This window comes from Callospermophilus lateralis, chromosome 19 (assembly GCF_048772815.1).
Source record: "Callospermophilus lateralis isolate mCalLat2 chromosome 19, mCalLat2.hap1, whole genome shotgun sequence".
NCBI classification, from domain to species: Eukaryota; Metazoa; Chordata; class Mammalia; order Rodentia; family Sciuridae; genus Callospermophilus; species Callospermophilus lateralis.
Window position 1 is genome coordinate 3,281,382 of NC_135323.1, and position 26,158 is coordinate 3,307,539.

The 26,158-nt window shown below is 48.7% G+C and overlaps 1 protein-coding gene across 4 annotated transcripts in view; it reads right to left on the reverse strand.

Moving 5' to 3' along the window:
* Positions 1-26,158, reverse strand: part of Rbfox1 (RNA binding fox-1 homolog 1) — a 303,442-nt gene that overhangs the window by 158,761 nt on the left and 118,523 nt on the right. The window lies entirely within an intron of this gene.

The following is a 26,158-nucleotide window of genomic DNA, read 5'->3' on the forward strand; positions in this document are numbered from 1 at the left end:
ACTGCCAGCCCCAGAATCCCCATTTCACAGATGCAGAAATAGAGGCGCAGACCCTCAACACCCTTCCCCCTGTCATCCAGCCTGAGACTGCAGACTGCGCAGGTCTGTGTCCTACTGGATAGGGGGCTTTTTTTTTTTTTTTTTTTTTTTCTGTGCAGATCCTCATTTTGGAAGTCGTGAGCATGTAGTTGTCTACAGTGACAGCGCAGCCTTGATTTGATACTTAAAGTGCCAAGAGAGATTAAATTGAACGAGTGTGTTCTTGAGAGGAGAGACAATTCATCTAAGCATTTGAATTTAATCAAAGTTTTATGTGACTTGGCTCACATCATGGGGTGGGGGAGGGTCCTCTTAATGGTCCCAGTGTGTGCCTGGTGTGTGTGTGTGTGTGTGTGTGTGTGTGAGAGAGAGAGAGAGAGAGATGTTCCCAGCCCCCATGTGAAAGAGCCAAGGAGAATTCAGGTCCTAATTTAGACAAAGATGTCCCCTGTGATATCAAAGCTTTTCTGCAAAATGTTGGACTTAACTCTTCTTAGCCCCATTAGTCAATCAATGCCTTTCCCCCAACCCTGGTCTTATTTTTTATAAGCACAGAATATTATATAACAATTTGCCCTTCAGTTATAGCCTAAACATGCAGTATGATAATTACAGTCAAGTCAAAAGAATTAAAAAAAAAAAAAAAGCCTGAATTCAAATGTTTCCATTTCAGGAAACATCTTTCTCCCTCCGCCTCCACCCTAACTCTACCACCCTTCACACACACACACACACACACACACACACACTCACACTCAAGGCATAAGAAATCATAACCTAGAGGTCCAAATTTTCCATGGTCTCAAGAGATGTGATCGAACAGTCAGAAAGAAAGAGAAAAAATATAAAAAGCTTAGCAATTAAGCACACCGAATATCGGCCTCTCCTATTGTCTGTGGTCAATTAGCTGTGACTTTCGCCCTCTCGCCTCCGGTAATGATAGGAGGGCACATGGCCTCAGTACCCTCCAGGAACGTTCTAGAGCACATTCCACTGAAGTAGCTCGAGCACAGCAGATAGGTGGCGCTGGGGGAGGGTGCTCCCAGAAGAACACCCGGATTTGTTGAGAGAGGACCCTTAATTAGAATGTTAAAGCTGACACTTGGAGGAGAACTGAGCTTGGTAGAAGTTTAAAACCTTTTACCAGTGAGAACATTCCCGCCAGGCTCCTTCCTCCTCCAGACTCGTTTTTCCAAATGTCTGTGCCCCTGGAAGTGCAAGTGTGCGTGTGTCTCATCCAACACTTTCTGTGGCATCTGTGGCAGTAGAGGGTCTGCCTGGGCTGAGGCTGGGCTGCTGGGTTCCCACAGGACCCCGTCTCTCCTTGGAAAACTCAGAGCACGCATATTGTCCTTGTCCTGGATTCTTTAGAAACAGCCCAGTTTCTGTTTGGGGAACATTCCCACTCAGCCCTCCTGGTGCCAGCCCCGTTACCAGGTAGGCACAGCTCCGTGACAGCAGGCTGGCCAAATCAGAAGGTTATGTAGCCACAGGCAGGGGGATTTCAGTTCACACCCCTCTGTTTAGGGACCTCACTACTGAGGTAAGCCCAGTTCCCTCTGCATTCTGCTGCAGACTCTGGAAAGAAGTTTCGTTGTCCCTGTGATTGGCGGCTGTAAACATACCCAAGTCTGCAGCTGCCGAGAACTGACACTTGAAAAGGACCTGCATACAGATGTGGCCACACACAGGCAGCTGGGAACGAGAGGGATCAACGGAGTTCTTGAAACATCATTCGAAGTCTAGCATCTAGCTGTACCTGCATTAGTAACACCCTTGTTTGTTTCAGTTACATGAGTAAATGTACTATTTTCCAACAGCTTTATTGAGATATCATTAACATAAAAATGGTACATATTTAAGATATGTAACTTGTTGTTTTGAGATATATGTAATATATATTTATACACACATATACATATGCTGTGAAAAGATCACCACTTTCCAGTCAGTTAACTCAGCTATCACCTCCACACGGTTACCATTTGCCTGTGTGTGTGTGCGTGGTGAGAAGATTTAATTTAAGTTGTACCCTCTTAGCACATTTCAAGTATAAAAAACACAGCGCTTCTAACGCTCATCCCCACGCTGTGTATTAGCACTGCAGAACTTATGCATCTTGCATAACTGAAATGTTGTACCCTTTGCCTTATTTTCTCTAAGCCAGTTTTTCTGTTACAATTCAAAGGGTCTTGACTCAAAAAGAGAGAGAGAGAAAAAGAAATCCTTGGCTATTTCATAACTAGAGTCTTCTTCTTTCCCTGGGCTAGTCAAGGAGCGTGTTCCTGTAGATGGAAATCTCATGACAACATCACTTCCCCACGCCTGACTGAAAGCCCTCCGAATGTCCGCACCTTGGGAAGCTTCTAGAGGGAGTTCACCATGTTACAGTCAGCTCCCATCCAGGTGTGTCTCAACTTCTGCCATCTTCCACCTGCTCCATCTCGGAATGGAAAGACAGACTTGGGGAAACTCCAGGTGTGACCACCGAGCAGAGCACAAATGATACCTAAGCCAGGGCACAGGCTGCAGTCCCACAGAGGCCAGGGGGCTCCCTGCTTCTCCAGAGAAAAGACCTCCACCAGGAACACAACCCTGCAGAGAAGCCTCAGGAAGTTGGAACTGTCCCTTAGCACCTGCAGAGCAAAGGTTCTTCTGGGACCTGAGGCCGCTCTGCAGTGGAAAGGGAGGGCCACCTTCTCTCCCATCTGCTGTAGGAGAGAAGGCGGTCCACCCTGCCCACACCATCAGGGCTCTCCACTCACAGCCCCTCTGCATGGGAAGCCCCCCACGCCTGGCCTGGCCAATCCTATCTTCTTGTTCAGATCCCACATCAAGAGCTCCCTCCTCCAGCAAGCCTTCCTCGACACCTAGCCCAGCCCCACGCGCCACCACAGCATGTGGCCACATCTCACATGACCCCAAGAACCACTGCTGCCTCTTCAGGTGCCTGTGAGCTCCCCGAGGACAGGTGGCTGGGCCGCGTCCACTGTGCTGTCTCCAAGCTCCCGCAGCATAGCAGAGCTGTGGTCCCCTTTCCCAGGGTCTGCTCAGAGAATGTGGGCTTGAAGAAAGGAAGTCTGGGCTCTGAAGCCTCATGCACGGCAGGAGGCAGGGTGGGAGGAGCAGAGAGGACTCAGCAAAGGACTCAGGGGCCCAATCTAGTCCACCTCGAGGTTTTGCAAATGAAGTTTTATCGGCACACAGCCCTGCTCATCTCTTTCCATACTGTCTCTGGCCACCTTTGAGCCAGAATGGCAGTGTTTAATAATTGCGACGGAAACTACACTGTGCATCTGGGCCTATGCATAAACAGCTTCTAATGGCCATGTCAGAATGCCATTAGACACGAGGCACTGCTAGGAGCCCGTCATTGCAAAAACAGTAGAGAGTAAAAAGCTGGCCCACAGGAGCAAGAGGCAGGAGGGGCCACTTGTACTCTACCTGAACCAAGGGCAGGTGATGTCAGCTGGCCTTAGAGAAGGGTGGTGTTGAGAATGGAACAAAAGGAGGGGTCAGAATCGTTTCTGAAATTTGCTTTCCATCACCAGATGTCACCATCACCTTCCTGTAACCACCCATGCTGTGTGCACACATGTGCGTACACGCGTGCACGCGCATGGCCTCTCATACACACACACACAGAGGCTGCAAACGCAGTACAAGTGGGCTCATACGGAGAAGGTCCATCCTGGCCTCAGGCTTCTATGCTCTGTCTGCAAGGCAGCCCCACCTCCTGTCTGGAGCTCACCAGACAAGCTGGATGACAGTGTCCTTTACCTCAGGCCTGGTGCATGCCAGACACCCTGCCAGTTACTTTATATCAGTAGCTCTTGAACCAGCTTACCAGGGGACAGGAGGCAGTGACTAGAGGCATTCTTTGTTGTCACCACTGGGGGAGGAAGTGCTCTGGGTATGTAGTGAGTGAGATCAAGGATGGTGCTGGACACCCTGCAGTAGTACACAGGACTGCCCCTGCCTCAAAGACTGTCTGTGGGCCCCAGAGTTTACAGTGCCTAGGTCTGCATCTCTAATTCCACCTCACTTTACAGTTAAAGATGCTCTAGCACAGTCTTGGGAAATAACTATGCAAAGTCAGAGCCACAGGTCCTTCCTAGGGAAAGCAGGAGTTGAGCCATGCCCATCTTCATCCAGTGCCCAGGGATCTCTCATTGGGCAAGGGACTCACCTAGCAGGGAGGCTGGTCCTCCTCTTAAATACGCAACCCCCCATCACATACATCATGGGCCCAAGATCTGTCTTCCACATCCTGTCCTGGGGATGCCAGGCACTGGGGTATTTGATGCTAAGACGCCAGCACATCTCTCTGCCAGGTAAGGAAGGTGATCCTCGGCAAGTGGTGGGGCAGCAACTTGGGAAACCTCTGCACCATGCCTCAAACCTGAGGCCTGGCTTCAGAATTCTCTGAACCTGTCCCAGGATGAGTTAGGGCCAGTAGAGGCCAGCGGGAGAAGGTCCATCCCGGCCTCAGGCTTCTGTGCTCCAGAGCAAACCCCGCCCTTCTGGCCAACCCAGGGTACAAGCTCTTAGGACCATGTCCACGGCAGCGAAGGGGCCTGCAGTTAGCATCCAGGTACATGGGGCTCTAGGTTCATCCTGTTCACCTGGATTCCCAAGCAGATGTTGGGGGGACCCCCTGCAGTTACTTATTAACACCGACAGCCGTTCCAGAGAGACCCTAATTAATATTCCCAACATTTGCACTTTAGGCTAATTACAGCTAATATTTAATTAAGATCATCGTACTTCCTGTGGAATTACTTTCCACCTTCAAATGACTTCAGAGATGTCTTTGTTCCCTCCCAAGTGATGTTCCTAGATTCTCCGCTTAGCTGAAATGCATTTTCTGGAAAAATGCATGAACACTAAGGGCGGCTTGTCCACTCCAGGTCACGGCTCAGACTGGGCTGGTGAATGGGTCCTGTGGAAAGCCATCGCCAACTCCAGTAGGTGATGGTGACCCGCCAAATGATGGGAGCCTGGCGGCTAGACATTCCCTCATTCCCAGAAGCTGCCTGCTTTCTCCCAACCCAATGCCAAACCCCCACCTTTCCCTAAATAAATGGAACAGTGGAAGAGCTGGGATATTTGCAGAGTCAGGGTGCACGTGGGTGTGCTTGCGGAGGGTGATTCTGCCTCACGAGTGTCCCCCACATCACCCAGCAAGTGTGCGAAGAGCTTCTGCAAACCTCACATCCAATTCTGAGTGCCAGGACTTTCTCGGGTGGCTGCCAACTACACAAAAGGGGAAGGGCAGGCGGGAGGGTGGGAAGAGGCCCGGCCTCGTACCTGAAGACTCACTGTTCCTGCTGCAACCCCGAGTACAAGCTTGGACTCAGGGATCGACGTCGGGACAAATGTAGAAGAGAGCCCCTCGTCCTCAAATCACCAAACCTATCAGTCCATGAGAGCAACTCAAAAACCAGCATGAGGGCGTGGAACCCCGTCATTGCCCAAGGCACCCCAATGGGTCGCTTTCCCTCTGTTACTGAGAGCAAAAGGATTATTCAAATGCAACCAAGTCTGATTCCTAAAAGAAAAAAAGGAGTCATTTCAATTTAAATATTTTACTGAAGCATGAAATAGCCAGAATATTATTGCTATTTTAAGACAGATGCTGTAATCTGACTGTTTAGCCTCGTGTGTACGCGCACATGCAGACAGCCACACCTCTGATGCCCTCGGTGTCCCTGGTCCTTCAGTCCCCTGTCCTTCCTTCCTGAGGGAGGCTCAGGAGATGGAGCTGTTTCTGCTGCTGTCCCCTGACCCCCTCCTCCGTGCGCTGCCCTGAGTGGCTTAATAAAGTAGTTTTGGAGAACTAATAAGAGAACAAAGGGCGGCAGCCATTCAGACTTTGCAGAATATTTCGTCTCAAGACCTAATGCAAACCACATTTCAACTGAGAAATAGCCTTTACGTGGCGGAGCACAAAATGCCCTATTCCGTCCATTGTAACTGCCTGCCTTTCCCCGACAGGGAAAGGAGCCTGTCTGTGTAGCTGCCCAGGTGGACTGGAAGGTAATCAGGTGTTTTCCTGTGTGTGTGTGTGTGTGTGTGCGCGTGTGTGCGTGTGTGCGTGTGTGTGTGCGCGTGTGTGCGTGTGTGCGTGTGTGTGTGCGTGTGTGCGTGTGTGCGTGTGTGTGTGTGTGTGTGTGTGTGTGTGTTTGAACAGTCAAACTTCTTGAGCACCCCTGCCCTTTTTGGCTTCTGGAATTTATACATCCCTAGTTTATTTCTCCCCCCCACCAAAAAAAAAAAAAAAAAAAACCCTCCCGGACTAAAGACAATTCTTATAAGAGAAGAAATGCACAGGAATGCTTAACTCCTAATAAGCCTCTGATCGCACCTGTCCACACCGCCAAGGCAGGCAGGGGTTCCAGCCGCCACGGGACCCCCGGCCCCCCCACCCCCGGCGCAGACTCGCTGGAGGAAACGGCACGCTCCTGTGCTGCCTGCAGCCTTCAGTCTTGCTGACAGTTTGTTTTACTTCAGTTTGGTAGCCTGGTCTGATCTACTTCTCTGGCAAGAAATCCTGCATATTCAGAGAAAGCCTCTTGTGCCGAACTGAAATGAGCTAAACGGTTCCATGCCCTGGGGGCACTGGAACAAAGGAGGAAAACACAAAATGACACCATGAACCTGGTGGTTCTGCGACCAGCCCAGCTCCGCAGGGAGTCGAAAGCCCCCTCCACCCCCACCCCACACAGTCTTCACAGAAACTCCTGTCCTTAGCCCAGGCTTGATGCGCCACGCAGACTCGGAGAGCACAGCCTCAGCGCCGGGGAAGGGAAAGGCTTTGCTCCATTCGAATCACAATTTCAAGTGAAAAATTAAATGGAAAAAAAAAAAATACCTGCTGCACCCGTCTGCATCCTGTCTCTTCCATAAACTTAGCAGCTGTTCTGGTCCCACACCACAAAGCATCTGCCCAAATCAACCCTCGATTAGGAGCGAGGGTGTGTACTCTGGGCAACGTGCGGATGATCGGGGTGTTGAAGGACGGGGAGCCGAGGCCGCCTGGCTGACCTCCCCCTCAACAGCTGACTGCACCCAAAACCAGCCCCAGATGGGACTCTTCTGCAAGGGAGGCCTGGCCCATCAATCACGGCTCGCTCCTCCTCTGGCTGCTGCTCTCAGTTTCAGAGTGCACCACTGAGCAGATGATTATGTACAAGAAAGGAACACACACCACACGCGCGCACACACACGCACACGCACACACAGTGCTCAACTACATTAATAGCTGTTTAAAAAACATTAGAAGTGCTATTCTACGCATCGCCTAGAGCTGGGATTTTTCATTACTAAACTAAATATATGGTATGCAAAGTTATAAAATCCACTGGGAAGCTGGCTACCATCTTTATTTTTTTTTTTAAAGAGGCGATAGGGATGTTTGGGGGTAGCAGGGCAAGAGACACAGGGGCGATGAAGAAAGCCGGAGGAGAGAAAGAGATGGTCATAGGTAAATAAAAAACTCCCATGAGAACATCGGTGGGAATGATTTGGTAACAGTGCTGCCTGGTTAATTAAAACAGGGTCCTGACGATTACTTGGAAGAGTTTGAAGCCCAGCTCCTTTGCAGCCTCTCTGTGTGAACGTAAAACAAGTCATTGCAATACTCTGGGCTCCAGAATTTGCTTCCATTTAATGGGGAAAATGACGGGTGACTTTAGAGCATTATTGGGAGGATCAAATTAAAAATCAAATTGCAACCATCAAAACACACACCGGGCCTGGCTTGAAGTCAGCATCAAATAAACAGATTTGGTTAATTCACATCCAGTGAAATGGGAAGTGACATCCCAAACCATCTTTGTCCCCAGGCTTCAGAGTCGAATGTGGCAAGAGGTGTATCATAAAGTCTCACACCAATGCCCACAGAATCCCAGGGATGACACATGCTTTGAGGAAAAAGAATGGGCATCTGCTCTCTCCTTCTCTTCAACTTTAGTTTTTTTCTAAGCTCATTGTTATTTTCTTTTCTCTCAATAGGAAAAAATAAAATCTTGCACCAAAAAAAAAAAAAAAAAAAAAAATCCTTACTGAAGCCCTACAAACAGCCCCTTTATTTTAAAGCTGCAAATATGTTGTCCTTCCTTTACTGTTAAAATCTCAACAACAAGAGGAAAACGTCACAACCATTCAGTTTTATTTGGTCACGTCACTCTTGCTCAGTGAGGGAAAGGTTCCAAGGGCCCCATCTGTCCTCCCGGCAGAAACTGCTTAGGGCAGAGCCTCTGTGCTAGGAGAAGAGGGATCCTGCTGGACGGGGGTGGGGGTGGGGTGCTGGCCGGGTCTGCTCAGGTGGTCACACTTGTAATTAAAGCACGCAGAGGAGGAGGAGGTCGGGCTGGAAGAGGCCGCTGGGAACAGGTCCTAGTTCAGAGAGCCCCTGGGGAAATTTATTTTTTCTTAAATTCCAGCTCCCTAAAGTCAGAAAGAAAATCTGGGTCAACAGCCCATGCAGCACCCTCACACTCCTGGTTCCAGTCCCAGCCTGGAAGTTGTCTGGTGCACCAGGTAGGGGTGAAGCCAGTACCCTCGGGCTCCCAGTGGGATTTGCCGGCTCCCCCTCGGCACTGCCCAGCTTAGGGAGCCCTGGGCCTTCCTTGCCAGACGGAAGCTCAGCACACGTGGAGAGCGGCCACCCTCCAGAGCCAAGGACCCCCTGTCCTTGCTGATAACTACAGAGCCAAACTCCTGTCCGCTGACCCGGGAGAAAGAGGGGACCAGGGGATGAGACCACCAGCGTTCTGGAGAAAGATGGTGGAAAGACTAGAAAACAACTGGAAAGAATCAGAACAACCTAAACAGAGAGGAGGGTTTCAGTAAAAAGACCCTGGGAGATACAACAGGACAGGGCCCCTCACCCCCGTAGTAACTGGGGGATCGTTGTTAAGAGCCAGGCACCAGGACTCCACCTGGGACCTGCCGTCAGCGCTGCCCAAGGCTCTCTGCAGCCTTCTGACACACAACCCCAGGGAAAGGCATTCCGCAGGGGATGCCTCCAGGTTCCAAAATCCAAGTAGGGTCACATCCTGATCATCTTTAAATAAACAGTACCGCATGGGAGAGGCACAGGGTAGTAAGAGTTCACATCTGTCACGAAACCTTCATGGAAGTGAATTGGATTTCAGTGTAAAATAAATGAAAAAGAAAAGCCCCTATGCTATGACTTCCAGGGTTTGCTACCTACCCTCCAACCTTCTACCAATGCTGCCACACGGGATCCCGGTCAAACACTAGGAAGTCAAGCGCACACTGGTGGAGCTGCCAGCATGTCACCCAACCCTCGTGTGCCCCGGTTTCCTTATTCATAAATTACCCACAGTGTAAGATATTCTTCCCAAGGAGCGTCTTATGAAGCTTGAGGGAGGAAATCTGTAGGAATGGGTTTTGTCATCTAAAAATACTTAAGCACGTATGTCCCATCGTGGGGATGAAACTTGTCCCTTCCAGTCCAGCCAAGTTCCACCTCTGAAGAACACAAAGAGGTGAGGGAAGTGGACTGGATGGTCACCTACTGTGATTCAGACGCTTTAATCCTCACAAACCCTATGAGGATGACATTACAGTCTCCTTTACAGATGAGAAAACTGAGATGCTCACCTAGCAGAAAAATACCTTCCAATCTATGGGAACTAGTAAGTAGCAAGTGGAGGAACCTCGGTCTTAACCTAACCTGGTCTAACTGAAGAATTCCTGCTACTGAATCCATAATGAGATGAAGATGGTGGCGGAATGAAGATGATGATGGTGGCAGGGTAGATGATGGTGGTGGTATTGATGATGGTGGTGCAGATGATGGTGATGGTGGTGGTGATGGTTGTGGTGTTGATGATGGTGGTGATGATGGTAGTGTTGATGATGGTGGTGATGATGGTAGTGTTGATGATGGTGGTGCAGATGATGGTGATGGTGGTGGTGGTGGTGGTGGTGTTGATGATGGTGGTGATGATGGTAGTGTTGATGATGGTGGTGCAGATGATGATGGTTGTGGTGTTGATGATGGTAGTGTTGATGATGGTGGTGCAGATGATGGTGGTGGTGGTGGTGGTGGTGGTGGTGGTGGTGTTGATGATGGTGGTGATGATGGTGATGGTGGTGGTGTTGATGATGGTGGTGATGATGGTAGTGTTGATGATGGTGGTGCAGATGATGGTGATGATGATGGTGGTGGTGATGGTGGTGTTGATGATGGTGGTGCAGATGGTGGTGGTGGTGATGGTGAAGATAGTACTGATGCTGGGGATGTTGATGACCATGGTAGTGATGGGGAAGAAGGTGAAGATGATTCTGGGGATAGTGAAGATGGTGGTGAAGCTTGGGGTGGAGAAGATGGTGGTGTCAGTGATAAAGATGACAATGACGGCAGAAAGAAACCATTCCTTGGGCACCAACTAAATACCAATCACTATGCTAGGCATTGAGGATGCCAGATTCACGAGAGCCTTGCCTTTGTCACCTCAGTTCACAAGAACTGGAGGTAGCGCGGACGGCGCCCCTTGCTCATACACACACAGGCACTCAGTGCTCTTCATCCAAATCTGTCAACTCTTCAACTCTGGATCCTTCAACTCTGGGAGATGGTTTCGAAGGCCACCTCATCCTGGGAAGCACACAAACCTCAGTCCCTAACTGTGCTGGCTCATGGAAAAGCACTTCTTGGATAAAGAACTCTGCAGCTTCCCTGAGGCCATAATTCACAACGAGGTACATGCAGAAAGATAACCACAAGGATCCACATCACAGATTCCAGCGGAAGCAATTTGCTTCACTCCGCTTTCCTGGCCTTGCCAGGGAAGCTCAGAGGACAGAAGACATCTTGCTGCATCTGACAAACACCAGCCCCAGAAACACACACCGACTCAGTGGGTGGCAGACTTGCGATGACGAGGTGTCATGTTTGCAAAGTGTTCCGTCCTGATTTTCCATTTGGAGGTACAGAAGACAATGTAGGGTTGTTTTTTTTCTCAACTCCTCGAAAGTTAGTGACAATCAAATATTTATGGTACCTTGTACAAGTTGGAACGTCGATAGGGGCACTTCTGAGGTGATATTTCCAGAGGGAAATATGCTGAACTTTACGCTCTTAAAAACTTAGCAGCCTCTGGGGTCAGGGAAGTTCCCAGCCAACAGCTGCAGGTACTTAGGAAAATCAGTTTCCCATCCTGTTCATCACTGTCCCAGGGCCTCAGAGGACCCTGGATTGTCCTTTAAAAGCCTTGTCCAAGGTGGGCATGGTAGACGCATTTTCCTATCTGGCTTGAACTAGAGCTGAGTACAGGAGCCCCCTGTCTGCTCACTTCTCTTCCCGCTCTTGTGTCTCAGTCAGTCACACACACACACACACACACACTCAAAATGTTTTGTGGATGGAAAGAGGGATCTTGGGCTCCTCCCCTCAGCCCTACTCTTACCGAGATACACTCTGACTGGCTTGGCACCCGGGGCACAGAGAACAAGGTCAAAGCCATTAGCTCTTGCTCTACCTTGTGGAAAGACGCGTCCCCACTGCAGCAGCCTGAATCTGTCCTGCAGGATTTCCTGCCGAAAGTCACGGGGCACAGGCCTCACCCATCTGTCAGCGATACAGCCCAGCGTGCCCTGTTATTACCTTTCACAAATACAGAGGCGCAGCCAGCCAGAGCAGCTAGGAATGACTGAGCACCTTCGAAGTACCAGACGGTGTTGGCCACTCTGTACGGTTCAGGGACGTTCCCTGACGTCACCTGCTCAGGAGCTGTTTTAAGCTGATTTTTAGCTCCCCCGCTTTACAGACAAGAAAGCATAAGGTCAGAGCTAAAGGATTTGCTGCTAAACAGCAGATCCAAACTCACATGGAGGTCTTCCTCCACATCTGAGGTCCTTCCCACCATCTGTGATTGACCTCTCCACGCCAAGACAAGGGCTGATACCTATAAGGGCCATGGTGGGACAATTTAGCCCCAAGACATTCTTTTTGAGATATTCTGACAAGTTCCTGAAGGGTCGGAGAACATCAGGGGGGCAGGGGATGGCGTTCCTCCTCTGCTGAGACCCGGGACACCAGGTGGGTCGATCATGGTCTTGACGACCGCGATGCTACTGTTGAAAATAGCAACAATATGATCAGAAGGTTTCCACCAGATACATGTTGATGCCCTAGACGTCCTAGAACTGGAACTCCCTTGAGCAGCCCGACTCCCTGATTGATGTGTGCACAAAGACTATCTTCATCTCAGAGGTCAAAGGCTTTGAAAGGCAAAGAGGCTGAGCACATTATTAGAGGTCACCCAAGGATGCATGGTGAAACTTGTTTTTTTTTTGTTCTTTTTAGTTAAACATGACAGGAGAGTGTATTTTGACATATCATACCTACATGGTATCTAACTTCCCCTTCTTGTGGTTGCACATGATGTGGAGTTACACTGGTCGTACATTCACGTGTGAACATAGGAAAGTGATGTCCCATGCATTCCACTGTCTTTCCTATTCCCATCCTCCCTTCCCCCCACTTCCCCTGTCCAAGTGCAATGAAACTTGTACCAATCTAAATCTTACCCTGGAGCCAAACTTTACAACCACTATGACTTTTAACTTTTTATCTTTAAATAATTACACATCGTAGACAGTTTCAAAACAAACACGGAGGAAGGTCTCTGTGGTCTTTATCTTCTTTACCCAACAGAATCTCTTACGTAATCACAATTCAGTTTCAAGAGCAGGAAAAGGACTCCATCTATTCCTTTTTTTTTTTTTAAATCAGGGATGGAACAGAGGGGTGCTTATCCACTGAGCCACATCCCCAGCCCTTCTACTACTTCTTCTTCTTCTTCTTCTTCTTCTTCTTCTTCTTCTTCTTCTTCTTCTTTTTTTTTGGAACAGGATCTCCCTAAGTTGCTTAGGGCCCCACTAAGAGGCTGAGGTTGGCTTTGAACTTGCGATCCTCCTTCCTCAGCCTCCCAAGCCACTGGGATCACAGGCATATACTACCATGCCTGGCTCCATCTACTACTTTAAATTGCTCTAAATAACACAAGAGTGACAGTAGCAGACACTAGGTCACTGTGGGTGTCTGCCACCAATGCTATCCCTTCACCACCAGCTGCCAACCACAGTCACAAATGAGTCGTAGAGACAGAAGGGCAGATGGACAAGTGGAAAATAGAAACTTGCTGATACACATCGGCAAAAACTCTTTTCCTAAGGGCAGAGACGGAAAGTGAATTTTAAATTGTACTCCAGTGCAGGTTCTGGGACTTGTAGATATGGAGGAAAGCTCAATCCTAAACAGATGCTCATCATCTCTCTCCACTGGGATCAGGTTACAGATGCTGAAAAACCCCGCCCAAGGGGAAGGTTGGCATTCACACAAATCAGGGCCTAGTGTGGGCACCACATCCTCCACGTCCGTAATTCAGAACCACGTCTTCTCACACACGCCCCCTTACAATGTCCTCCAGGGATCCAGAGAGTTCACGTCCCTCTGCCACTCACCAACCTGTCTTCTTCAACTTCAGCCCCTGCTCTATCCTGGATACACAACCTGGCTCAAACAATCACACGGCTTTGAGGAGACCCGCCATGGTTACGACTCGGGAAATACTTAGCACCCCTATGTTGTACATAATAAATTTATAAAGCCAAAAAATTGGAGTGCATTTTTCATCATTCAGTTTCTTCCCCTGGAAATCCCGGACCTCTCACAAGACCCTACGCCCCTCTGGGCAGGTTTCTGCATCATCTTTTGCATTTCCCTCGCTGCTCCTGGATTTTGTAATCAGGTGTTTGACATGATAAATATCGGTTGGCTTGCACTCACCTCTCTTGTAGAAAGGTGTCTAATCTGGTTATTGCAAGAGGCAAAGATGATAAAATATGACCTTGTCTTTCACTGTGTGTTGCTTAAGTTTTAGGCTCTAATAGTTGGCCAACTGGAAAAGAAAAAAAAAAATCTGTCATAAAAAGAATTATAGTTGGATTTGGAAGAAATGAAATTAGGAGAGACTTCCAGAAAGCAAGGGCCGTGAACTATTCAAATAGGCAAGAACATGATATTCATGCAATTGTTTCAGCAGCGAAGTACCGAGCATCCTTTGGATGGAGGGACTGTGCATGGCTCTGGGGCTCTAGGGGGAACAAGAAGGCAGCAGCTCAGACATCCCACAGCTGCAGCAAGGCAGGAGCCAAGGGGCCACGGGTGCAATGGCACGTGCCACCAGAGGAGAAAGATGAAGAACCAGAGGTTGACCAAGAGCTGCTTTGCTGGAGAAGTGACATCTCCACCAAGTTGAAGGGTGACCAGGGGAGTACCAGGTGGGATGGTAAGGTGGCAGAAAATGTGTGCCAGATGCCATGTGGAAGGAGGGCAAAACCTCACACCTAGAGTGTCAGAATCAATGACAAAAATGAAAAAGAAATCCATGAGGATATTTTCTGAGTTGCAGGACCTGCCGACTCTGGGGCTGAGCTACAGAAGTGTAGGCAGCGGATGCTGCAGCATGTATAGATGCACACGCAGTGGATGACCTAACACCTGCCGGCCAGCTGAGGGTCAGTGTGACAATGACACGGGCCAGGATGCAGCCACTCAGTGGAAGGGGAGCTGAGGATTTAAATGGCACTTCCTTCTCAACTCAAATGCTTGGAATAGCAGAAATAGATATAGGACACAGGTGGTCCTTTTAGTAAGTAGGACAGAGGACCATCGTCTTCTCCGTCACCAGCATCAGAGTAACTCAGCCAGAGATGGAGGTAAAGGTTACTGGGAGTGTTTGACATCCTCTTCCGGAGCCTCACACATAATTTCAGAAGGTGGGCAGGATGGGTATCCTCCATGCACATTTAACAGGCGAGGAAGCCGAGCCCAGGTAATTCTCTTACATCCTCAAATTCAGACGGTTTATGAAAGTTCTGGCTGAGATAGGAATTCTCCACACATTCCTATTGCACCAAACTTCTTCCTAAAATCTGCATCCACCTTAAAAGTCTTGCAATGTCACCAGGCTCAGCTGCATGATGCAGCTTTTATGTGGAGAGTCAGAAAATGGAACAGGGACCTTTTGATGGTTCAAACACAGCATGGCTAGACCTCTCATCCGAACAAAAGAGAAATCAAACATTATGGACTTTGCATATTCAACACAACCCACTAAGCCTAAGCACGAAAGTACTGAGACCTAACTGTTTTCTTAAGTATGTTTTAGACCAAACATGTTCTGGAACTGGCTCTGCTCCAGTATGAGGGTCTCTAAGCCCACACAGCAACCAACACACCACTGGAGGATGAGAGCCTCAAATCTCGGGTGTAGGTTTGATCAGTGCATAAATACTCATTTCTGTAGCTAAGCTGTGTGGCCTTGTAAGGACACCTGCCTGTTGAAATGCAGAGATGAGGAGGCTGCAGAGTTTGGAGGAGAGTAGAGCTCTGTTGACTCCAGGAAGAAGAAAGAGTTTTGCATAATGTCAAGGTGGAGGCAAGGAATGTCGTGAATTTTTGGAAATATATTTAAAAAATGCCTTATTAGCGGGAAAGAGGGAACTGGTCTAGCAATGAGTGATTTTTTTTCAGATGCTCCTAGGGCAGACATCTGGCCAAATAATTGTGGGCAATTTAAGATGGTGTACCTAGTTGACCTAACAAGTCTGAGTTAGTGCTGGTTAAGAAAACTGAGGCTGATGAAGTAAAAACATTTAATTCAAGAATGAGACAAGAGGGTTCACTCAGATATAAGGAACAAAACTATGCCATTTGCAGAAAAATGGATGAAACCGGAGAAGATCATGCTAAGGTAAATAAGCCAGATTTGGGAAGTCAAGGGTCCTATGTTTTCTCTGATATGCAGAAGCTAAAGAGAAAAAAAATGGTGTGTGGGGGTGAATCTCATAAAAATAGAAGGGAGATCAGTAGAGTAGAGGAGGAGGATTGGGGGGAGGGAGGAGAGCAGGAGAAGGGGAGATACAGGGGAATGAAATGGAATAAAGTGCGCTATGTGCAGGTGCAAATATATCACCACGAATCCCACTACCACGGATGGTCATAATGCACCAATAAACATAGTTTTAAAGTTATGAAAGAGCAACCTTAGTACATCCTCCCATGGGACTCTGCTGCCTCTCTCCACAGCATAACTGCCTGCGGGCAGACTCCATTCTCTTTACTAGCTGGTTTTCCTTATTCAATTTTTAACATGTCTCTTCTTCAGGCCACAAGGAATACTGGAACCTACTCCACGTAGCCAACAAATTACCTTTATACTCAATTATTGTTCATTCATATATCTGGTTTAGATTCTTCATCGAATGCCTATAATTATCTGTTGAAATGTTTTTCACCCAAATTTGAATGTTCAAATTCTAGCCTCCAGGATCTTGAAATGGGACCTTATTTGGCGACAGAGTAGCTGAAGGCATCATTAGTGAAGATGAGGTCAGACTCGGTAGGGAGCTGATGAGATGCAAGTGCCTCTCCTAGCAGAGGGGAGTTTTGAAGGCTTCCCTGCAGAAGGCCATGTGGGGGTGAAGCAGAGCCTGGGGGGTGCACCTTCAAGCCATGGTGTGCCAAGGACGGCCAGCAGCCACCCGAGGTGAGGACAGAAGCAAGGAGTAGGTGCTCCCTCTCAAACGCCACCAAGAACCACTCTGGCCAAGACCTTGATCTTGCACTGGCAGTCACCAGAACTGTGGACCAGTACATTTCTGTGGCTGAAACCACTCAATTGGTGGTTCTTCATTATGGTGGCTCTCGCAAAATAACCCACCTTCTATGTGGGATCTGCTGGAGGCAGTGCCCGGCAGAAGCACTCCCAACCCACGAGTTTCAGGCCCTCGGTGGATATGAAACAACCTAGTTGCTCAGGTAAGGGTGCTGTGACCTTGACCTTTCATCTCTCCTTACTCTAAGAGGGGAACCGCAGGGCACATGGCAACTCCAAGGTCACCCCATTTGCTCTCTGTGAAGCAGGGATTGCGATGCCAGTGGGAGACGCGTGGAACTTGAGTGATCTGCTCATGCGTGCAGCTTCACCCGTGGTCCTGAGATCCTGGGCACCAACCTGCATGGTCCCTGAGCATCTGAAATGCAGGGACCTGAACGGGAGGCCTATAGGTGTAAGGTGCAAGGAAAAAGATGAAAACCACCCCTTCGACAGTTTAGTTTGATTGCATGTTGTAATGACACTGGTTCAGGTCTAGAGAGTTATAGAGCCCAACAAAACATTCTTGGTTATAAATTGGCAGATAGTAGGTCAGACAGAATGCTGAAATTAAATTTGCCTATTTATTTTTACTTTGTTTAATGTGGCTATTAGGAAAAAATATTTAAAAATCTATACATGAGGCTCACATGAGTGGCCCACAATTTATTTTCCTCTTTGTTCCTCCCTCCCCCCAGGGCGGCGCTCGAACCCAGGAATCCACTCATGCCTGGCAAGTTCTCTACCACTGAGCCACACCCTTGTCCCCACAGTGTATTTCTGTTGGACAGTGCTGATTCACTGACCTGTGTGGATGTCACGTAGCCTGGAGTTGGGTCTAGGATCACCAGTGTTGGGCTAATGGGCAAAGCTGGAACTGAACTCAGATCATTTGAATCTGAAGCCCTGACTCCCTAAGCACCTGGCCACCATCCTGTCACCTGGAATTGAGGAGAGCATCTCCAAATGTTCTCCTGCAAATACACAGTGAAGGTTGATCATCGCCTACACCTTTGCCATCCTAAAACCCCTCGCTGTACCCGACCCTGTCTACATAAGTGCACCATCAATCCCAAGACAGCTTTGCCGAAGGCTGCCTCTGAACAAAATGTAACTTCCACTTTACCAAATCCCACAAAGCTCCTCAGGCTCTGAGAATCTGTCTATAGTACCTATTTGGGGACAAGAGAGGTAAAAGGCTTTTAAAAGCTTGTTTTAACTCTGTGTGAAATCAACTGACTAATATTTATATGGGGCAGCTTTCTGCAAAGATGAAATAAACTCTCCACAAATAGCCTACAGAGCCCAGACATCCACTGTGTGTGAGGTCAGAGAGGAGCCTTGAACACACTCCAGTACGCAGGATGCTGAAGGCATCCACACACATCCTGAGTTACATCTGGCTCTGCAAGGTTATCCCCTGGATTGGATCAGAAAGAAACAAGTTCCTAAGTCTCACAGCCACCTAGAAAGGCTGTCTTGCATCCATCCACACATCCATCCATCTTCTATGTATTTCCTGACAATGTTTTAGGTGGGGCGAGTTATAGGAGGAATATTTTTGTCCACTCTGCGAGCTGCTGGTTGGCTCAGAACAAGCATTGTTTTTTTTACACTGATATAACATATAATTCCAGATGAGAAAAGAGCCCATCTTCAAGTGGAGATTAAAACTGGGATGCAGAGAGATGCAGGAAAACCAAGATTGGAGCAGGAAGGCTCCCAACCCAGAGGCACGAGATGGCTCTCAAGGAGGATCTGAGAGAGTGAGGAGGAACTCCGAGGGAAAGCGTGCACAGCCTCAGGGGGCCAGGAAAGAGCACAGAGAGTGGGGTGATACGGGGGGCGGGGGGGAGTGGGTCCCGAAGAAGCAGGAGCAGGAAATAAGATCGAGGGTGTATGAAGAGAACCCAGGAAATCACAGAAAGTCCTTTGAATCGGATCCTTTAAACAACGGGTAGCCACAGAGGAGTGCCAGCCACGGAGGTCGCGTGGTCAGATTTGTGTTTTAAAAAGACCCTCCTGCCACAAAAGGTCTGCTGGGTGGACCCAGGGAAGGCGCAGGGGGAAGGGAAGTCAAGATGGCAGCGTTCCTCCCGGAGAGAGGGAGGAGGGCCCAGGGAAGCAGAGGTCACGCTCAGGAGCATTCATCTACAGCCACAGGGACACCGTTAGCTCTGATCCTGATTTTCTCAATACTTTCTGCATATGCACTGCAAGAGAAGCTCATTGGTTTTTAAAAGTTTATTTCAATAGGATTCTGGTGATTTGGGGGTCCTTGTTGCTCCTTAAAGAGAATATGCATTGGAGCAACAACGTGACATGAGGAAACTGCTTTGTGTTCTGTGATCATTTTGTTGTTTTTGATGTTGTAGTTGGTTTGCTTTTGGAGACAGGATCCCTGGGGCCTTCCTCAATTTCCCAGGCTACCCTGGAACTGCTGGGTTGAAGCTGTCCTCCTGCCTCAACCTCCTGAGTGCCTGGGACCACAAGAGCATGCCACTGTGTCCCGCTTGTAATCTTTTCTGATCACATCACCAAAGAGGTCAGATTTAAAAAAACAAAAAACAAACAAACAAACAAAAAAACACGCGTTGATAAGAATCACGCTGTTAGAATACAAATGCCTTCCAACAAATCAAAGCCTACTATGAACACTAAATGTCGATGAGCACTTGAATATATACAGTGCTCGGGGACAGAAGCAATGATGCCGTGGCCGCTAGTGATGATCATTTATAAACCTTACACCCGACGTGGCTTGCACCCCAACTCACCTCATGCTCACAGGGACTCTGGATTGGGCATTATTATCCCTCCCTACAAGGTGAGGAAACTGAGGCTCAGAAAAGAGTGTACCAACAAGTGCCAGATGGGAATACCAGCCCCGCCTGGTGTGTTCCCACCACATCCCGCCCCCTGAGAATCTGGGGGCTGTTCTTACTGACTTTCCCTCTGGGTGGGAGCCCTCACCAGGAATTGAAAAAATTCAGAAGGAAATTTACATGAGACATTTCAAAGAGATTCCGCTGGTTTTCCAAGAAATGCTTTAGGACCTTTGAGGGAACAAGGGGGGAAAAACAAGAAGAAGATAACGTGGTTTTTGGCATTTGGGACTCAGAGTCCAGAAGGGAACTTTCTGCCGAGTGCTACTATGCAGGCCACCTCCAAAGTCATGGCTGGCTGTTCAATTTCAGGCTTCCTCTAAGTAGGTGCATGGCCTTGAGTCGACAGCGTGCCTCTGTGCACTGAGACACCCACAGCATGGCCTTCACTGGATCATTCCTAAAATAAGTCAGGGAACACACCAGCATTTCCCATCACTGTGCCTGAGAGGGAAGAAACACCCAACTCACATTTGCAGTAATAATCACAGTATCTGTGCGGTTATTGTTGCTACTGTTACTGAAAAGACAAGTGACTGACTCGGATGACAGTGTATACTGGGTAAAGGAAAATTTTCCAGAAAAAAAAAAATCCATCAAAAGTCAGCCTGGGAGGAAAGGAGCAGGTGGAGGAGCAGAGACGAAGTTTGAGTCATCACACCCACGACCTCACCATGGGCTGGGAGAACGACACTCGGCCCCGGGGCAGGAAGGGCTGAAGTGCTTTCTCTGAACTGTGCCTTGGGGTCTTGGAATGACAGCTGGTTCTGATGTCCACTGGGGTCTTTAGCCATGCCAGTCTCATCTGGACACCCCGCCCTCCAGAGCCAGAGAGCCAGGCTGTGCACATGCCCTTGTCCTGCCCCCACGTGTCCTCCAGCACTGACTCTGGACACTCTGTGTAAGGCTCCCTCAGCCACGCTCAGAGAAGAGGTGGTTCATGAGCCCGTGTGCGCGTCTCAAATGACCAAGGTGGCATTGCTTATGAGCTCGGTTCTGCAAATGGGGTCACTTGGACAGTCTAACTAAGGAGAAGGCAGAATTACAAGAACCCAAACTGGAAGCAAGGACTTAAAGAGAGGGTGATGGTGATGAGATCATTTTTCCTGCTGTTGCTATAGCAAATTGCCACAGACCTGGGTGCTTTAACACCATGCAGATGTATTTTCTTACAGCTCTGGAGGTCATAGTCCAAAATCTGTGACATGAAGTCAAAATGTCCCTGGGGCTGCTTTCTGTTTGTTTGTTTCTTTGACTGGTTGTTTCTTAACTCCCCCCAGAGGTCCTGACAGGGTCTGCTCTTTTCTTGGCTTTTATCAGCTTCTAGTGGCTTCCAGAATTCCTTGCCTTATGGTTGCTCTCTCCCACTCCACAAAGCACCACCCATGGCTGCACTGCCATCAGGTCTCACCCTGGCACCTCTGCCTCCCTCTTACAAGGACCTGTGATTACCCTGGGCCCAACAGAGTAATGCAAGATCATCTCTCCATGTCAGTGTCCTTATTTTGATCACCTCTGCAAAGTCCCTGTTGCCAGCTACAGTAACACTCTCAGGTTCCAGTGATTAAGATGTGGATGTACTGGGGTCACGCCTGAGTCTATCATGGTGATGACCACCTGGGGGAAAATGCCAGGCAATGGAACTTTCTGAGATGGTGCCAACAGCCCATGTCCACACTGTCACATACAGTGACCACGAGTTTCCTGTAACTACTGAGCACCTGAAAAGTGGATGATAAAACTGAGGACGTGAATTCTAATTTCATTAATTTTTACCTGTGCCACATGTGGTTAGTGCTAGTCTGAGCAGGGCTAGTTTTGTGATTGGGGACAGTCACGTTCCATTGTGCTACCAAGAGTATCTGCATGCAGTCCCAGGAACTGAGACCAAAGGATGATTATAGGAAAGTACCTGACCCCTCATCACACAGGTTTAAGTATCATCATGGCCTTACATTTACTAGGGTGGAAAAGTTGATTCCAGAACCCAGGATGCTTTCAGCACCATGGACAGAAACACAAAGACCAACTGCAGGGACTCCTCTGGTCTGCAGTTCTCTGACTGGGATGCTGGCCATGTTCTGGTTGGTGGATGAACCTCAGAGAACCGAGTCTTGTGCTTGGACAGATCTCGGGTGGCGAATGCAGGATAGAGGCAAAGTCATGCTCAGGAGCAGGCGGCTTAAATCAGAGCCTTTCCTGCCCTTTGGTTTGGTAAGTTCAGAGCTGCAAGTTGAGCCGGTTCCTCAGGCAGAGAGAACACGTTTCAGATGCTGGGAGAGTGATAGCAGCAAAATCAGCAGAGTTTTCTTAAGAAAAAAAGAAAAAAAAGCAACACCAACTGTATTAATTAACGTTCAGGGTGACAAGGGGGAGACACATGAGCGGTGGGATGACAATTTACAAGACCTGGAAGTATGGCCAGAAAAGTTGTAAGTTACTGAAATTCAAATTCTTCCCATTTTTCTTTTTTTTTTTGTTTCTCCATTTGTTTGGTACTAGGGATTCAACCCAAATGTACTACCACTGAACCGCACCCCCCATCCTTTTTATTTTTGAGGCAGAGTTTTGCTAAAGTGCTAAGGCTGGCCTCAAATTTTCAGTCCTTCTGCCTCAGCCTCTCAGGTTGCTGGGAAAACAGGCAAGGGCCACCAGGCCTGGCTTCCTGGAATTTTTATAAGAAGAAACAATGATATTCCATTTGTTATTTAAAAATTGAGTGGAAATGAACATACCGCTAGAAGAACTGTTAGGATGTGTCACTTTGGGGGCAGAGGAGGAAGAAGACTTTAGAGGACCACAGGCCCAGTTGTTACGTTATTAAGAATAAAAAGCTGGGCCCCGGGGTGCACACCTGTCATCTCAGCAGCTTGGGAGGCTGAGGCAGGAGGATCGCGAGTTCCAAGCCAGCCTCAGCAAAAGCAAGGCGCTAAGCAACTCAGTGAGACCCTGTCTCTAAATAAAAAAATACAAAATAGAGCTGGGGGTGTGGTTTGATGGCCCAGTGTCCCCGAGTTCCATCCCGGGTACACGCCGCCCACCAAAAGAAGAAAAAGTCCAAAAAGTTCCATAAAGCAAAGGACTTAGAAAATATCATTCAAAACCTCACCTTGACTTTGGCCCAAAGATCAGGAGGGAACAGTAAAGTGATCTCTCAAAGGGATTCTGAGCATTAGCGGGACCTTGGCCACATCCCAGCCTGGCTGGTGTGCAGTGTCTGGTCTAGCCCTCAACAGCTGCATCTGCTTACGACAGAGGCACATCCTCAGCAGACCAAGTCTGAAAGCAAGACCTAAGGAGAGGCCCCTCCTAGGACATGGAGTTGGGGCCTAGACCAAGAAGACACACTGCAGGAGACAGAGGCAAAGAACCGGGGCCAAGTGCAGGTGGTGGGTGGGGAGGGCTGGGGTGCAGGAGACCTAGAGGGCGAACGTGGCACCACCTGGCTACAAGGGTGGGCAGGTGGCTTAGAAACTGACTTCAGAAAAAAAAAAAACTGCATGATCTGGATCTCTCAGCCTGGTTAGAGGCTGAAACTCTGCTTCAAGGCTGAAGTGGTGTGTGCAGGGGTTGGGGTGGGGGGGTGACAGGCATGGGATCCATGTTGTCATCTCCTCTGAATCCCCACTTAATGGGTCACTAGAACAATCACAGCTTTTAGATTTTTTCCAATTGTGTGATGCTCAAGAGATTTTTCAGTATTAATTTTTGGGCCATTGCAAAAACCTGAGATACAGTCCAGGTTTCCCTGGGTTGTTAGGATGGTAAAGATGTCCCCATGACAGAATAAAAGTGACCCAAGAATGAAAGGAGAAGCTGTCTGCAGGGAGGTGGTATTGGGTTGTATTTTCTGTAGCTCCCGTCTTTTGAGACACAGGAGAGTTCATTCACTGGAGGTTGGAAGCCTTCAGTTCACCCAAGTCTGCCAAGGCTCACCCTCCTCCAGAGCTGGACCTAGGGACTGGTACAGACAATTCTTTCAAACTGTTTCTGAGTCTGTTAACTCGCATTAATTTGAGAGTTAAAGAGGTCATTGTTGGACGTGTTTTAATTCTTCCCTATTGATAGACCCAGATGTGAAGAGCATGAGGGTGTTACCTATTCGCAAAAGGAGCCTGAATGACGCACAGTGAAGCCAGAGTCAGGGGCCAGTCCACTCAGGGGAGTGGCCATGGGATCCAACATGAACTAGAAACCTAATCTCACCGGGGATGCAGGCCAGCAGAGTTTGGAGCCGGCAGAATGAGCGGCTCCCAACCAGAAACCGCACAGCAATTACGAGGGACGCGGGAGCTCTGGGTGAGACAAAGTGTCATTCTTCTCTCCGTAATGAGAAAAGCATCGGCCTTGAAGGAGGAGAAAAAGTCAAATCAGACGTTTCTGCCAATTTATTTTGGCTCAGAAGACTGACGTGAGTTTTGCAGCCTTCTGTATTCAGAAGCCAGCCCCGTGGCCACGGGGAAGGGAGGTTCACTCCACACGAACAGGACACAGAGTTAAAGGGGGAGAGAACACAGAGAAGTGCCAGGAGCCATAGACCTACTTTTGCATCCTTATAAAAGAAGCGTTGGGGGGAGAGACGCATGTGGAGCGAGCTCCTCCGTTACTTCTCTTGGAACTCTGACCTGGGACAATTGGTTTCTATTTTTACAACAACAGCATTGCTTCAGCGAAAGGTGGAAGTACAGTGTTATCTTGGTGTACTACAGTGCGGGTGGTTAGATGATATGCAGAGTTCCTTCTCTAAGTCTCAATGTTTTCATCTCTAAAACGGGAATGGTGAAAGTAGTCACTATGAACGGTGATTCTGAAGAACAAACGGAACTATGTGCATATCATGCTTAGTATTAGGACCTGGCACATATAAGAGATTGATAAATGTCCATCAACATGGAAATAATTACTAAAAAAACTATCAAAAGGTATCTCAGATGGTTGCTGGAATTAAGTAGATACTTTGCAAAGGTAGCTTCAGTATTGCTGAAACAATACTATTGCTGAATGAGAAAGAAGAGATTCCATGTGCAGGCTGGTTAGTTTCACCTTGCAGGGCAGGTCTGGGAAAGATGAAGAACAAACAGCCAGACAGAGGCCGAGATCTGGACTGAGTGGACGAAGACTGACCCAGGCATGGAAGGACAGGGACACTGAAATTTGCAGATGGTTTTAAAAAGATAAGCAGACAGACAGGTGCTCGCCTACACCCGCACAGATAGATACACAGATTCACAGACAGCCACAGATACACAGATAGGCAGGTAGGTAGACAGGCAGGTAGTAGACAGATACATTTTAATCTATACAACTACATACGGATACATTTGGCTCTCTCTAGGTCTACCCATACCCTACCTGCTACAGGAGAGAGAGGAAGAGGAGGAAGAGACAGGGAGAGATAAAGGAACCGCACAACTATGCTGTTAGCCAGCCCAGAGCGGCAGAGGCCAAGAGTCGTGCGGAGAGCTGGGGCCCCTCTGCCGGCGAGGACTGGCGTGCTGCAGATGAAGATGTCCGGGGGACCAGCTCCTCAATCAATATCACGCGGGGACACGGGAGCAAGGCAAGAGGATTAGCACTCGGCCCGCTCAGGTCTCTTTCCTCTAATAGCTCCCCTTTAATTAAACATCACCTCCCGAGCGAGCCTGCTTCCACCGGGCACCCCCTCCATTCACAAGGTTGGCTTCTTGTAATCTAGGCTCCGAGTTAATTAGAAAAGAGGCCCAGGAAAAAGAAAAGAAGAAGAAGAAGGAAAAAAAAGAAAAAGAAAAAGAAAGCACCCGAGGGTGGGAATCCCTGGACAGGAATTATTGGACGTTGGTGATAAAGATTTGCTTTTCCCTGGAATTGAGATTGTCTGTTAAATGGCCATCATCAGCCGCAGGTTTCGCCCAGCCAGGACCTCACCCATAAAGTTATCTGGGGTCTCCCTGATGAGGCTGCTGGGTTCCCGGAGTGACGAATGAGAAGGCACTTGGATAAGCTGCCGAGGGATCACTCGGGAGAGTGTGTCTGCGTGGTCAGGTTGAGGGTCACAGGTGCATGACAGCGTTCGTGTGCCTGGTGTCTGGCCTGGGGGTGTGTCTGCACATGTATATGGTGGACCTGGGAACGATTCCTTGTCACTGCTCCTCTTTGGCACAGGTAGGGAAGCGGGAGAGAGAGAGGTGGCGAGTGAGAATCTGGAAGCACTGACCGAGTTTCCCACTTGGGAGAATGTGTGGCCCGTCATTCCCTTACTCCACGCTATCGATGGTCCTCTGTTTGGTGCCAGGCAAGGTTCTCTGTGCTGGGCACATCACAAGATGAATTCCTCCACTGCAGGGGCAGTGCCTCCTACTGCAGGAGATGAATACATAAGTACGTGGATAAAAAACACAGCAACATATAAATGTGACAAGGACAAGGACGTGAAGCTAGAGGGTGGCAGGGCTGCTGTAGGAGACAAAGCAGGCAGGCAGGAGCAAGCCCTGTGGGGTCTGGGAGAAAATAATGTCAGGCCCAGGGAATGGCGGAACCCAACGCCTTGCAGTGGGA